Here is a 16,035-nt window from a genome sequence, read left to right as displayed (position 1 = left end):
GGAATCTTGGTCAGATCCCAGAGAACAGACCATTCTTCAGGGAGAAAATCGGTCTGGGTATCTTCCTTGGAGGAGTCTATGGCTGCTACCCAGGATTAGGCCTCCCTAAAGCAAAGTTGAAAAGACTCCAGGCCGTTCCTTGGAGGGATCATGGTTGGATTGTGGAGGTGGGAGAGTTTGTCAGAAGGTCAGAAATATCTCAGGTGGCATCCTTGGAGGAGTGTGAGGCTGCTTCCTTGGATCTGATATCTCTGTACCAGGGTGCAGGAGAGTCTGGGACATATCTGGGAGGAATCCTGGTCACATCCCAGAGATGAGAGTGAATTATCAGGGAGTAAAATCATTTGGGTACCTTCCTTGGAGGAGTCTGGGGCTGCTACCCTGGGGTCTGAGGGCACTGCATCACCTCTTAGGACAGTCTGGGACATGTCTGGGAGGAACCTTGGTCAGATCCCAGAAAATAGACCATTCTTCAGGTAGAAAATCAGTCTGGGTATCTTCCTTGGAGGAGTGTGGGTCTGCTACCTGGGGTCTGAGGGCACTGCATCACCTCTTAGGACAGTCTGGGACATGTCTGGGAGGAATCTTGGTCAGATCCCAGAGAATAGACCATTCTTCATGGAGAAAATCGGTCTGGGTATCTTCCTTGGAGGTGTCTGGGTCTGCTACCTGGGGTCTGAGGGCACTGCAGCAGCTCTTAGGACAGTCTGGGACATGTCTGGGAGGAATCCTGGTCAGATCCCAGAGAGGAGAGTGAATTATCAGGCAGTAAAATCATCTGGGTACCTTCCTTGGAGGAGTCTGGGGCTGCTACCCAGGATTAGGCTTGCGAAATCCCCAGAAAAGACACCAGAACGTGCCTGTGAGGAAGCGTGGGATGATGCTGAAGCCAAAATGTTTCTTTACAGGAGAAAACAGATCTCGTTTGTCTCCTTTGGAGGTGTCAGGGGCTGCTGCCTGCGATGTGATGGCCCTAAACCAAAGAGAGAAGAGAGCAGGAGATGCCTGTCAGAAGATCTGGGTGGAAGGAGGATAGGAGGTGTCTCCAGAAGGTAAAAAACATTTCCTGTGGCCTCCTTGGAGACTTCTTGGGCTGGACCTGGGATCTCAGGGCCATGTATCATTGTCAGGTCAGTGTGTGACATGTCTTTGAGGAAGGTTGGTCAGATCCCTGAGAAGAGCGTGTGTTATGAGGGAGAAAAAAACGTCTGCGTATCATCCTTGGAGGAGTCTGGTGCTGATACCTGGGGTCTGACAGCACTGCATCGCCTCTTAGGACAGTCTGGGACATGTCTGTGAGGAATCTTGGTCAGATCCCAGAGAATAGACCATTCTTCAGGGAGAAAATCGGTCTGGGTATCTTCCTTGGAGGAGTCTGGGGCTGCTACCCAGGATTAGGCCTCCCTAAATCAGAGTTGAAAAGACTCCAGGACATTCCTGGGAGGGATCTTGGTTGGATTGTGGAGGTGGGAGAGTTTGTCAGAAGGTCAGAAATATCTCAGGTGGCCTCCTTGGAGGAGTGTGAGGGTGCTTTCTTGCATCTGATACCCCTGCAGCAGGGTGCAGGAGAGACTGGGACATGTCTGCGAGGAATCTTGGTCAGATCCCAGAAAATAGACCGTTCTTCAGGGGGAAAATCGGTCTGGGTATTATCCATAGAGGATTCTGTGGCTGCTACCCAGGATTAGGCCTCCGTAAAGCAGAGTTGAAAAGACTCCAGGACATTCCTGAGAAGGATCTTGGTTGGATTGTGGAGGTGGGAGGGTTTGTCAGAAGGTCAGAAATATCTCAGGTGGCCTCCTTGGAGGAGTGTGAGGGTGCTTCCTTGGATCTGATATCCCTGCAGCAGGGTGCAGGAGAGTCTGGGACATGTCTGGGAGGAATCTTGGTCAGATCCAGGAGAATAGACCATTCTTCAGGGAGAAAATCGGTCTGGGTATCTTCCTTGGAGGATTCTGGGGCTGCTACCCAGGATTAGGCCTCCCTAAATCAGAGCTGAAAAGACTCCAGGACATTCCTGAGAGGGATCATGGCTGTATTGTGGAGGTGGGAGAGTTTGTCAGAAGGTCAGAAATATCTCAGGTGGCATCCTTGGAGGAATGTGATGCTGCTTCCTAGGATCTGATATCCCTGCAGCAGGGTGCAGGAGAGACTGGGGCATGTCTGGGAGGAATCCTGGTCAGATCCCAGAGAGGAGAGTGAATTATCAGGGAGAAAAATCATCTGGGTACCTTCCTTGGAGGAGTCTGGGGTTGATACCCAGGATTAGGCTTGCGAAATCCCCACGAAAAGACACGAGAACGTGCCTGAGAGGAAGCGTGGGATGATGCTGAAGCCAAAATGTTTCTTCACAGGAGAAAACAGATCTCGGTTGTCTCCTTTGGCGGTGTTAGGGGCTGCTGCCTGAGATGTGATGGCCCTAAACCAAAGAGAGAAGAGAGCAGGAGATGCCTGTCAGAAGGTCTGGGTGGAAGGTGGAGAGGAGGTGTCTCCAGAAGGTAAAAAACATTTCCTGTGGCCTCGTTGGAGACTTCTTGGGCTGTACCTGGGAAGTCAGGGCCCTGTGTCATTGTCAGGTCAGTGTGTGACATGTCTGGGAGGAAGGTTGGTCAGATCCCTGAGAAGAGCGTGTGTTATGAGAGAGAAAAAAACGTCTGAGTATCATTCTTGGAGGAGTCTGCTTCTGCTACCTGGCCTCTCAGGCCCCTGCAGCGGCTCTCAGGACAGTCTGGGACATGTCTGGGAGGAATCTTGGTCAGATCCCAGAGAATAAACCATTCTTCAGGGAGAAAATCGGTCTGGGTATCTTCCTTGGAGGATTCTGCGGCTGCTACCCAGGATTAGGCCTCCCTAAATCAGAGTTGAAAAGACTCCAGGACATTCCTGGGAGGGATCTTGGTTGGATTGTGGAGGTGGGAGAGTTTGTCAGAAGGTCAGAAATATCTCAGGTGGCCTCCTTGGAGGAGTGTGAGGGTGCTTTCTTGCATCTGATACCTCTGTAGCAGGGTGCAGGAGAGTCTGGGGAATGTCTGGGAGGAATCCTGGTCAGATCCCAGAGAGGAGAGTGAATTATCAGGCAGAAAAATCATCTGGGTACCTTCCTTGGAGGAGTCTGGGGTTGCTACCCAGGATTAGGCTTGCGAAATCCCGGCGAAAAGACACCAGAACATGCTGTGAGGAAGCATGGGATTATGCTGAAGCCAAAATCTTTCTTTACAGGAGAAAACAGATCTCGGTTGTCTCCTTTGGAGGTGTCATGGGCTGCTGCCAGCGATGTGATGGCCCTAAACCAAAGACAGAAGAGAGCAGGAGATGCCTGTCAGAAGATCTGGGTGGAAGGTGGAGAGGAGGTGTCTCCAGAAGGTAAAAAACATTTCCTGTGGCCTCCTTGAGACTTTTTGGGCTGTACCTGGGAAGTCAGGGCCCTGTGTCATTGTCAGGTCAGTGTGTGACAGGTCTGTGAGGAAGGTTGGTCAGATCCCTGAGAAGAGCGTGTATTATGAGGGAGAAAAAAACGTCTGGGTATCATCCCCGGAGGAGTCTGGGGCTGCTACCTGGCGTCTCAGGCCACTGCAGCAGCTCTTAGAACAGTCTGGGACATGTCTGTGAGGAATCTTGGTCAGATCCCAGAGAATAGACCATTCTTCAGGGAGAAAATCCGTCTGGGTATCTTCCTTGGAGGAGTCTGGGGCTGCTACCTGGGGTCTGAGGGCACTGCAGCAGCTCTTAGGACAGTCTGGGACATGTCTGGGAGGAATCCTGGTCAGATCCCAGACAGGAGAGTGAATTATCAGGCAGAAAAATCATCTGGGTACCTTCCTTGGAGGAGTCTGGGGTTGCTACCCAGGATTAGGCTTGCGAAATCCCCACGAAAAGACAAGAGAACTTGCCTGTGAGGAAGCGTGGGATGATGCTGAAGCCAAAATGTTTCTTTACAGTAGAAAACAGATCTCGGTTGTCTCCTTTGCAGGTGTCAGGGGCTGCTGCCTGCAATGTGATGGCCCTAAACAAAAGAGAGAAGAGAGCAGGAGATGCCTGTGAGAAGATCTGGGTGGAAGGTGGAGAGGAGGTGTCTCCAGAAGGTAAAAAACATTTCCTGTGGCCTCCTTGGAGACTTCTTGGGCTGTACCTGGGAACTCAAAGCCCTGTGTCATTGTCAGGTCAGTGTGTGACATGTCTGGGAGGAAGGTTGGTCAGATCCCTGAGAAGAGCGTGTGTTATGAGGGAGAAAAAAACGTCTGGGTATCATCCTTGGAGGAGTCTGGGGCTGCTACCTGGGGTCTGAGGGCACTGCATCGCCTCTTAGGACAGTCTGGGACATGTCTGTGAGGAATCTTGGTCAGATCCCAGAGAATAGACCATCCTTCAGGGAGAAAATCAGTCTGGGTATCTTCCTTGCAGGAGTCTGGGGCTGCTACCCAGGATTAGGCCTCCCTAAAGCAGAGTTGAAAAGACTCCAGGCCGTTCTTGGGAGGGATCATGGTTGGATTGTGGAGGTGGGAGTGTTTGTCAGAAGGTCAGAAATATCTCAGGTGGCCTCCTTGGAGGAGTGTGAGGATGCTTCCTTGGATCTGATACCCCTGCAGCAGGGTGCAGGAGAGTCTGGGGCATGTCTGGGAGGAATCTTGGTCAGATCCCAGAGAACAGACCATTCCTCAGGGAGAAAATCGGTCTGGGTATCTTCCTTGGAGGAGTCTGGGGCTGCTACCTGGGGTCTGAGGGCATTGCATTACCTCTTAGGACAGTCTGGGACATGTCTGTGAGGAATCTTGGTCAGATCCCAGAAAATAGACCATTCTTCAGGGAGAAAATCAGTCTGGGTATCTTCCTTGGAGGAGTCTGGGGCTGCTACCTGGGGTCTGAGGGCACTGCATCACCTCTTAGGACAGTCTGGGACATGTGTGGGAGGAATCTTGGTCAGATCCCAGAGAATAGACCATTCTTCAGGGAGAAAATCGGTCTGGGTATCTTCCTTGGAGGATTCTGGGGCTGCTACCCAGGATTAGGCCTCCCTAAAGCAGAGTTGAAAAGACTCCAGGACATTCATGGGAGGGATCATGGCTGGATTGTGGAGGTGGGAGAGTTTGTCAGATGGTAAGAAATATCTCAGGTGGCCTCCTTGGAGGAGTGTGAGGGTGCTTCCTTGGATCTGATATCCCTGCAGCAGGGTGCAGGAGAGTCTGGGGCATGTCTGGGAGGAATCCTGGTCAGATCCCAGAGAGGAGAGTGAATTATCAGGGAGAAAAATCATCTGGGTACCTTCCTTGGAGGAGTCTGGGGTTTTTACCCAGGGTTAGGCTTGAGAAATCCCCGCGAAAAGACACCAGAACGTGCCTGTGAGGAAGCGTGGGGTGATGCTGAAGCCAAAATGTTTCTTTACAGGAGAAAACAGATCTCGGTTGTCTCCTTTGGAGGTGTCAGGGGCTGCTGCCTGCGATGTGATGGCCCTAAACCAAAGAGAGAAGAGAGCAGGAGATGCCTGTCAGAAGATCTGGGTGGAAGCTGGAGATGAGGTGTCTCCAGAAGGTAAATAACATTTCCTGTGTCCTCCTTGGAGACTTCTTGGGCTGTACCTGGGAACTCAGGGCCCTGTATCATTGTCAGGTCAGTGTGACATGTCTGGGAGGAAGGTTGGTCAGATCCCTGAGAAGAGCGTGTGTTATGAGGGAGAAAAAAACGTCTGAGTATCATCCTTGGAGGAGTCTGGTGATGATACCTGGGGTCTGAGTGCACTGCATCGCCTCTTAGGACAGTCTGGGACGTGTCTGGGAGGAATCTTGGTCAGATCCCAGAAAATAGACCATTCTTCAGGGAGAAAATCGGTCTGGGTATCTTCCTTGGAGGAGTCTGGGGCTACTACCTGGGGTGTGAGGTTACTGCAGCAGCTCTTAGGACAGTCTGGGACATGTCTGGGAGGAATCTTGGTCAGATCCCAGAGAATAGACCATTCTTCAGGGAGAAAATCGGTCTGGGTATCTTCCTTGGATGAGTCTATGGCTACTACCCAGTATTAGGCCTCCCTAAAGTAAAGTTGAAAAGACTCCAGGCCGTTCGTGGGAGGGATCATGGTTGGATTGTGGAGGTGGGAGAGTTTGTGGGAAGGTAAGAAATATCTCAGGTGGCATCCTTGGAGGAGTGTGAGGATGCTTCCTTGGATCTGATACCCCTGCAGCAGGGTGCAGGAGAGTCTGTGGCATGTCTGGGAGGAATCCTGGTCACATCCCAGAGAGGAGAGTGAATTATCAGGGAGTAAAATCATCTGGGTACATTCCTTGGAGGAGTCTGGGGTTGCTACCCAGGATTAGGCTTGCGAAATCCCCGCGAAAAGACACCAGAACTTGCTGTGAGGAAGCATGGGATGATGCTGAAGCCAAAATCTTTCTTTACAGGAGAAAACAGATCTCGGTTGTCTCCTTTGGAGGTGTCATGGGCTGCTGCCAGCGATGTGATGGCCCTAAACCAAAGAGAGAAGAGAGCAGGAGATGCCTGTCAGAAGATCTGGGTGGAAGCTGGAGAGGAGGTGTCTCCAGAAAGTAAAAAACATTTCCTGTGGCCTCCTTGGAGACTTCTTGGGCTGTACCTGGGAACCCCTGGACCTGTGTCATTGTCAGGTCAGTGTGTGACATGTCTGGGAGGAAGGTTGGTCAGATCCCTGAGAAGAGCGTGTGTTATGAGGGAGAAAAAAACGTCTGTGTATCATCCTTGGAGGAGTCTGGGTCTGCTACCTGGCGTCTCAGGCCAATTCAGCTGCTCTTAGGACAGCATGGGACCTGTCTGGGAGGAATCTTGGTCAAACCCCAGAGAATAGACCATTCTTCAGGGAGAAAATCGGTCTGGGTATCTTCCTTGGAGGATTCTGGGGCTGCTACCTGGGGTCTGAGGGCACTGCAGCATCACTTAGGACAGTCTGGGACATGTCTGGGAGGAATCTTGGTCAGATCCCAGAGAATAGACCATTCTTCAGGGAGAAAATCCGTCTGGGTATCTTCCTTGGAGGAGTCTGGGGCTCCTACCTGGGGTCTGAGGGCACGGCAGCATCACTTAGGACAGTCTGGGACATGTCTGGGAGGAATCTTGGTCAGATCCAAGAGAACAGACCGTTCTTCAGGGAGAAAATCCGTCTGGGTATCTTCCTTGGAGAAGTCTGGGTCTGCTACCTGGGGTCTGAGGGCACTGCAGCATCACTTAGGACAGTCTGGGACATGTCTGGGAGGAATCTTGGTCAGATCCCAGAGAATAGACCATTCTTCAGGGAGAAAATCGGTCTGGGTATCTTCCTTGGAGGATTCTGGGGCTGCTACCCAGGATTAGGCCTCCCTAAAGCAGAGTTGAAAAGACTCCAGGACATTCCTGGGAGGGATCATGGCTGGATTGTGGAGGTGGGAGAGTTTGTCAGATGGTAAGAAATATCTCAGGTGGCCTCCTTGGAGGAGTGTGAGGGTGCTTCCTTGGATCTGATATCCCTGCAGCAGGGTGCAGGAGACTCTGGGGCATGTCTGGGAGGAATCCTGGTCAGATCCCAGAGAGGAGAGTGAATTATCAGGGAGAAAAATCATCTGGGTCCCTTCCTTGGAGGAGTCTGGGGTTTTTACCCAGGGTTAGGCTTGAGAAATCCCCGCGAAAAGACACCAGAACGTGCCTGTGAGGAAGCGTGGGGTGATGCTGAAGCCAAAATGTTTCTTTACAGGAGAAAACAGATCTCGGTTGTCTCCTTTGGAGGTGTCAGGGGCTGCTGCCTGCGATGTGATGGCCCTAAACCAAAGAGAGAAGAGAGCAGGAGATGCCTGTCTGAAGATCTGGGTGGAAGGTGGAGAGGAGGTGTCTCCAGAAGGTAAAAAACATTTCCTGTGGCCTCCTTGGAGACTTCTTGGGCTGTACCTTGGATCTCAGGGCCCTGTATCATTGTCAAGTCAGTGTGTGACTGTAAGGAACTTTTTGGACTTTTATTATGTCTCTGCATCGCTGTCTCCACGACGACCACCTCCTGACTCAACGTAAAGGAGCAAACACACAGTCCCCGACGAAAACCACATCCGCCCTAGACAAGAACATCAGCAGTCATCTATCGAGCTGCGCCTACGCGCGCGAGTGCGTGAGCCGGGTGGAGGGGAAACTGCGGCGAGACAGATCGGCCCCTCGCCAGCACGACCACCATGGACACCCAAGCATGCGTGCATGGAGGACCACGGGGTGGCACCTACAACAGCGAGCCCCGTAGAAATGGGCGGACAAACTGTGGGGACGGGGACTATAAAAAAAGCGGACTGCATATTCCAAAGAAGAGGGGAACCGACTCGGAGCCAGGAACGTGGAGCATCATCGGACCGACAGAACATCGCCGGATCCCCGGTCGTAGTGGTGGTAATTAGTTGCGCCTCTACCGTGTTCTTGCTTAGGGATTCCGACCTTTTCCTTTCTTTTCCTCTCTGTCCTATCGCTCTTATTAGTTGTTATAGAAATAAAGTTCATAAGGTTATTCAGCATCTGACCTCGTTTGTGTCTTAATCTCGCTCTCGGGATTTTTTTTTAAGAACCCTTCCCCGATATCGGATCGGGACATTTTTAAATTGGCGTCACGGACAGGATCCCTTGAGACGAGAGTGCTGTGTTACCTTGTTGTCTTGAATGCAAACCTCTCAGGGTGAAAAAGTTCTCTGTGTTTTATATTAAGTTGTGACCTCCTGAGAGCAAACAGGGTGAGCGGGGACAGTGATGTTGCATTTGTGTTTGTGTTAAGTTGTGACTTCCTGAGAGTGAACGGGTGAAAGTTGTTTATCAAGTTGTGGCCCTCTCAGGACGAAAAACCCTTTGCATTGCTTTTGTGTGAGATTCATATTTGGTCTCCTGAGAGAGAATAGGGGAAATTTGACATTAAGGTTCGACCCTCTCAGGACGATGTCCCCTTTGTATCAGAGAAAGGGAAAAGGAATGGTCTGTGATGATGCGCCCTCAGAGGCTGAAGGAATAGATATATTATATGATCTTTTGGAGGCACACAGATCCCGTCCCTCAATTCAGGGGCGAGACTGGGCGAAAAACCACTGGTTCCAACCACAGAGTGTGGTGGATCGGATAAGGGTATTGCAGAAGGAAGCTAAGGTTAGAAAGGGGAAAGGAAAAGCTATAATTTGTGCAGTGCTAGGAGCGAGTCTGGCAGCTGCAATGGAAGAGAAAAAGGAGAAGTATAGCCAAACTGACACTTTGATAGACTCGCTGCAGACGGTCATACAGACCCTGCAGAACCAATTGAGAAATACTAAAGAGTTGTTAGAGGAGGAAAGGGATCAAAATAGAATATTGAAAGATGAATTGAGAGAATACATTTTGGCAGAGACAGATACCCATGCCGAGGCAGAAGTGAAACTTCTGGAGAAAGGGATACGTCAAATCTATCCCCAAGGAGATTTGCAGAAGGCAAAAGAAACTTTAGAAAGTCACCCCCACATGTATCCACTGGTTAAAACAGAGTATCTATATGAGGACGATAGTGATAACCGTCCTCAGGTTATCACCAAAGAAGTCCCATTTACATCAACTGAATTGGCAAAACTGAAAAAAGATTTTTCAAGGACTGCAAAAGAATCAGAGACAGAGTACGTGTGGAGAGTGTCTCTGTCAGGAGGGGATGGAATTCTACTGTCTGAGAAAGAAGCAGAAGGATATTGGGGTCCGGGTGTGTTTCTAACCACTGGCGACTACCGAGCCCCATGGTCTCTGACTCAGAGAGTTGCATATTGGGCCGGAGGGCTGAACCCCTTGGAGAGGGGAGATCCCCTTGCCATAACGGGTACGGTGGATCAACTAGTGGAAAGTGTACAGAAGGCAGCCTGTCTGCAGATGATGTATGATCGGGAGCTCAAGCCCAACCAAGGCTCTCCGATGATGATGCCTGTGGACCCAGAGAGGATGACTCCTCTGATACGAGGACTCCCTGACTCCCTGAAACCCATTGGCATTCAATTGCAAGGGAAGATTCAAAACACTCCTAATGGAGAAAGAATAACGGCCGCTCTGGAGGGGATAGTGACCCCTGACCATCAACGGCAAGGGAGGAAAGTATGGACATGGGGAGATGTAGCTCAGGAATTAATTAATTTTGGGAGAAAATATGGTCCTGTTGGTGGGCCGTCTCAAAGAACTGAAACCAGGGTTGTGCGAGCTGCAGAGCAAATTAGTGGGCGACAATCATCAATGGGGAAGGGACAAGGCTTTGGATCACCCCGATTTCAGAATCCTGGGAAAGATAGGTCCCTAACTCGATTGGGATTGTGGCAATTGGGGCTTCAGAAAGGCATTCCTCGGAAATTGATGGATGGACTCACGACTCAAAAATTAGAGCAACTTGTGGAGGAATGGCCCGAGCAAAAGGTCACTTCCAAACCAACCCCTAGTGCTCCACCCTTAATAGACCTTAGGGAGGAGCCGACTGGAGAAAAGAAGGTGACGGGAAACTAGACCCTCCGCTCCCCAAAGGTGAGGGGGGATGCGGAGGATGGATGTTTTTAAGACAACTCACCTGCAACACAAAAGGAGACTTACTGATTACTGTTGCTGTAGGACCAAAGAAAAGACTGGTAACATTTTTAATTGATACTGGGGCACAAATTACCGCACTAACGCGGACTGAAGCGGAACAATGTGGAATCGCAATTCCATCCAAAAATTTAATTGTCCTAAATGCCCTGGGAAAAACACAGTCAGTACCTATGACTTCAGTAAAATTATGGTTACCAGGAGAGGAAAACCCAGTCAACACTATGGTAGCCATAGGATCTTTCCAAACAAATCTTTTAAGCATAGATGTTTTGAAGGGCAGACAATGGAGGGACACTCAGGGAAACTCGTGGTCCTTTGGAGTCTCCCAGATCAGGCAATTGACCAAAAGATCAGACACAGAGGTGCGCTTATTGCAAGCAGCACCTACTCTGCCTCCCTCTAAAGTAACAAATGTTAAACCTTATCCATTGCCTCTAGGAGCAAGGGACGGAATTACACCAGTCCTGGAAGATCTGAAAAAACAAGGGGTTGTAGTTCCCACTCACTCCCCCTTCAATTCTCCAGCATGGCCAGTTCAAAAACCTAACGGGAAATGGAGATTGACAATAGATTACAGGAGACTCAATGCCAACACAGGCCCCCTTACAGCAGCTGTACCAAACATTGCTGAATTAATAGCAACCATTCAGGAACGGTCCCACCCTGTCATGGCTACAAGTGATGTCAAAGATATGTTTTTCATGGTCCCTTTACAACCCGAGGACCAGGATCGCTTTGCCTTCACCTGGGAAGGGCAACAGTACACTTTTACACGACTCCCTCAGGGATGTAAACATTCCCCCACACTAGCTCACCATGCTCTAGCACAAGAGCTGGAAACAATTCCCAGAAAACCAGAGGTAAAGATTTATCAGTATATAGATGATGTACTAATAGGAGGAAGTCAGGTAGAAGAAGTTAGGGAAACTCAGAAGGACATCATCACCCATTTAGAAAGCATAGGATTGACAATCCCACCTGAGAAAATACAGACACCTTCAAGTGAGGTAAAATTTTTAGGGATCTGGTGGAAAGGAGGTATGACGTGTATTCCCCCCGATACTCTTTCCTCTCTTAATCAGATCAAGATGCCAGGGTCAAAGAAAGACTTGCAACACGCACTAGGATTGCTTGTGTTTTGGAGGAAACACATTCTTGACTTTTCGATTATTGCTAGGCCTTTGTATGACTTATTGAGAAAGAGAGCTCAGTGGGAATGGACTCTGGTCCATGACGAGGCTTTACAACTACTGGTGTTTGAAGCAACTGCCTATCAAGCCCTGGGTCCAATTCATCCGACAGACCCAGTTCAAATTGAATGGGGATTTGCCAAGAGTGGACTGTCCATTCACTTATGGCAAAAGGGTCCAGAGGGTCCTGTTAGGCCCATTGGTTTTTATTCTCGTAGCTTCAAAGACGCTGAAAAAAGGTACACCACTTGGGAAAAAGGTCTATTTGTAGTCAGTCTAGCTTTAAGAGAAGCCGAACGCACCATTCGGCAACAATCTATAATTATCAGAGGCCCGTTTAAAGTGATCAAAGCAGTTTTGTCGGGAACTCCACCCCCTGACGGAGTAGCCCAGAGAGCCTCCATGCGAAAGTGGTATGCACAAATAGAACATTATTGTGAAATCTTTTCTGTAACTGAAGGAACCACAAAAGTGTTAAATATACAGGATGAGGTAGACCTGAGTAGGGAAACACCCGAGCTTTCGCCTGTAATACAAGTAGCTCCTCCATTTTCTGAACAATTGCGAAATGTCTGGTTTACTGATGCCTCATCAAAGCAAGAGGGAAAAATTTGGAAGTACCGAGCTGTGGCACTTCGGATAGACACCAATGAACAGATCATTACTGAAGGAGAAGGTAGTGCACAAGTAGGAGAATTAGTTGCTGTGTGGAGTGTTTTCCAACACAAGGCTCAGTCTGCTTCTTCTGTCTATATCTATACTGACTCTTATGCTGTGTTTAAAGGTTGCACTGAATGGCTTCCGTTCTGGGAACAAAATGGATGGGAGGTCAACAGAATACCCGTATGGCAAAAGGAAAAATGGCAGAAAATCCTTACCATTGCCAGACAAGGGAAATTTGCAGTAGCTTGGGTAGCATCTCATCAGCAAGATAATACCCCTGTGAGCCGATGGAATGCCGAGGTGGATGAACTAGCTCGGCTGGCTCCCCTACAAAGCACCCAGATAGCAGAAAATTGGGAACGCCTGTTAGAATGGCTACATGTAAAAAGAAAACATTCAGGAATTAAAGACCTGTATTGTGAGGCACAAGCCCGAGGGTGGCCAGTTACCAGGGAAGAGTGTAAAACTTGTGTATCTTCTTGTGAACAATGCCGCGTCCGTCTGGACAGACATCCACTGGGAAGTGACCCCCTGCACTTAAGAGAGGGAAAAGGCCTATGGGAGGCCTGGCAGATTGATTACATCGGTCCCTTTCGAAAGTCAGAAGGCAAATACTATATACTGGTAGGCGCAGAAATAGTGTCTGGGCTAGTGCAAGCTAAAGCATGTTCTAAAGCAACAGGAGAAAACACAGTAAAAGCTCTGAAAGAATGGTTTGGAATTTTCCCCAAACCACAGTCGATCCAATCAGATAATGGCTCACATTTCACAGCCAAAGTGGTCCAAGAGTGGGCAGCTCAGGAAGGAATTTCGTGGGTGTTTCATACTCCGTATTACCCACAAGCGAATGGAATTGTAGAAAGAACGAATGGTCTACTAAAACGCTTCCTCAAACCATATAAGCCAGGATGGGCTGAGAGGGTGTGGGATGCAGTGACCAGCATCAATAGTCGCTGAGGAGTAAATGGATGCCCAAAGATCACAGCATTCTGTCCTAAACCTCCAGGAATCATGCCAGCCCCACACGGTCCCGACCATGCCAGTAATCCATCCCATTTCCCAGGACAACCTGTCTTGGTTGAACTCCCCACAGTGGGCAAAGTGCCACTGGTGTTGGACACACCTCTTAGTAAATACACCTGGAAAGCAAAAGATGCCTGTGGGAAAACTCACAAGATTCACACCAGATGGATTGTTCCCTCCTTCTAACCCGAGAAGCGATTTGTTCTTTTGTTTCACTTTCAGGAGGAAGCAAGCGACGCAGACGCACCCACAGAAGAAGTGAAGCAGATGCAGATCTTAGTGTAATTTTGTTAGGATGTATATGCTGTTTTTTATTATAGTATTCTGTGCATTTACCCATGGGAGTGAAGGGAAACCAATTCCCCCATTTCCCCTCAACCCATATGACCCCTTTGAGGACAATGAGTTTGTTTTGTTAGCAAAAACTGTAAGCCAAACCTTTAATCTAAGTCACTGTTGGGTTTGTGGAGGACCTCTAGGATTGTCAAGCTGGCCATGGGTCTCTACACCCCTTACCCCAGCACAAATTGTAAGTAACTATAGTGAAACTGGCCCATGTCGCTGTTCAAATATGGAATGGCTGGAATGGTGATTTATGGTCTTGGTTACCCGGAGCACCATGGGTAAAACAGCTTTTATTTTATCTGTTATGTGAATTTGCTGCCTTGGTGTTTTTGCCCTGTATCATTCCTTGCTTTGTTCAGTTAATCCAACATGTTGTATCCAACATGCATTTTACATCTACTGCCTCACCTGATGGTGTAAAACAGATTCGTGCTGTTTGCCAATCAAAGTCTACCACTGTATCAATCATTTAAACCTTATATATATATATCTCTACACATGTATCCTTGTTCATATTTAGGATAGGTGCTTTGAGGCCTAAACAACACATGCGCTTTGGGCTGGGGGCGTGGAGATCCATTTTCTTGCTGCATAGACAGACCCCCAACTCAGGCGAACGAGACCACCATTTTGCAGCTCCGTAATTTTTGCAATCTATAGCAACCATGGATATGGATTGCATCTCCGCATTAGCTTTAATTCTTGTTTTGTCAGCTATTGCCTTGTTTGTTATTGTAATGTTTCTTTTTTGTCGTTGCAAATGTGATCTTTGTAAATTATTTTCGTCTTCCTCTACCACTTCACCCGAGCAACAACCGCTGCATTCCTCTGCTGTTTCCCCTGCGTCTCTTCCTCAATCGTCTTCTCCTGCCGCTGTTCCTGAGCCTCAACCATCCTGTTCTTTTGCCGTTGTTCCTGAACCCCAGCCATCATGTTCTTCTGCCACTCTACCCGAACCTCAACTGCCCTCGTGTTCCTTTGATGATTTTCTTGAAACTCGCATCTAATTTGTAAGATATCTTTGTTTTATAAAGTTAATTAGTTTAAATATTGTTAGAGATAATAGTATTGTTTATTCGTTTTGGTTTAAATTTAAATAGAATTTTCCAGGCTCGGATGACGCATGCGCTTTGGGATAAGGAAAGCCCTTTTTCCCTCTGCGCATGCTGATCCTGATTCTAGCAGACCGGAGCAGCAGACCACGTGCACTTGCAGGGCCCTGAACATTTTTTGGTATCTTTTGTTTACAATAGATTGCTTTTTAGCATTACTTTTGATTCATGTTACCCTTTCTGTTCTGATGGCTATTATTTTGCTTATTATTGTCATACTTCTGTTTTGTCCCTGTAAGTGTTTTCCATGGAGACTGTCGCTGCATCCCTCTGCGGATTCAGAGCCTTAAGATTAAGTTTATAAGATGTTCTAGTTTTATAATGTTGATTGGTTTAAGTATATCGGTTAAAATTGTTAGATAAAAAATGTTTAAATATTGTTAAGAATGTATGTTTGTTAGATAAAAATGTTCACTGTTATCTTGTTAGACTAAAAATGTTTATTGTTGTTAAAAATAGTGTTAAAAGATGTTTGTCTATTGTTGTTAAGAATAGTGTTTAAAAAATGTTTACCAAAAAGAAAAAAAAATCATTTATTGTTGTACTGTGCACTTTTCTAGCCTTTTCTCTCTCCTCTTTCAGTACTGTTATCTTTCACACCACCACGAAGACAGCGGTGTTGAGCCACAGGGTGGTGTAAGGAACTTTTTGGACTTTTAGTATGTCTCAACATCACTGTCTCCACGACGACCACCTCCTGACTCAACGTAAAGGAGCAAACACACAGTCCCCGACGAAAACCACATCCGCCCTAGACAAGAACATCAGCAGTCATCTATCGAGCTGCGAGCGCGTGAGCCGGGTGGAGGGGAAACCACGGCGAGACAGATTGGCCCCTCACCAGCACGACCACCATGGACACCCAGGCATGCACGCATGGAGGACCACGGGGTGGCACCTACAGCAGCGAGCCCCGTGGAAATGGGCGGACAAACTGTGGGGACGGGGACTATAAAAAAAGCGGACTGCATACTCCAAAGAAGAGGGGAACCAACTCAGAGCCAGGAACGTGGAGCATCATCGGACCGACAGAACGTCACTGGATCCCTGGTCGTGGTGGTGGTAATTAGTTGCGCCTCTACCGTGTTCTTGCTTAGGGATTCTGACCTTTTCCCTTCTTTTCCTCTCTGTCCTATCGCTCTTATTAGTTGTTATAGAAATAAAGT

This window comes from Athene noctua, chromosome 7, assembly GCF_965140245.1.
Source record: "Athene noctua chromosome 7, bAthNoc1.hap1.1, whole genome shotgun sequence".
Classification (NCBI taxonomy): domain Eukaryota; kingdom Metazoa; phylum Chordata; class Aves; order Strigiformes; family Strigidae; genus Athene; species Athene noctua.
This window is presented reverse-complemented; position numbering follows the sequence as displayed.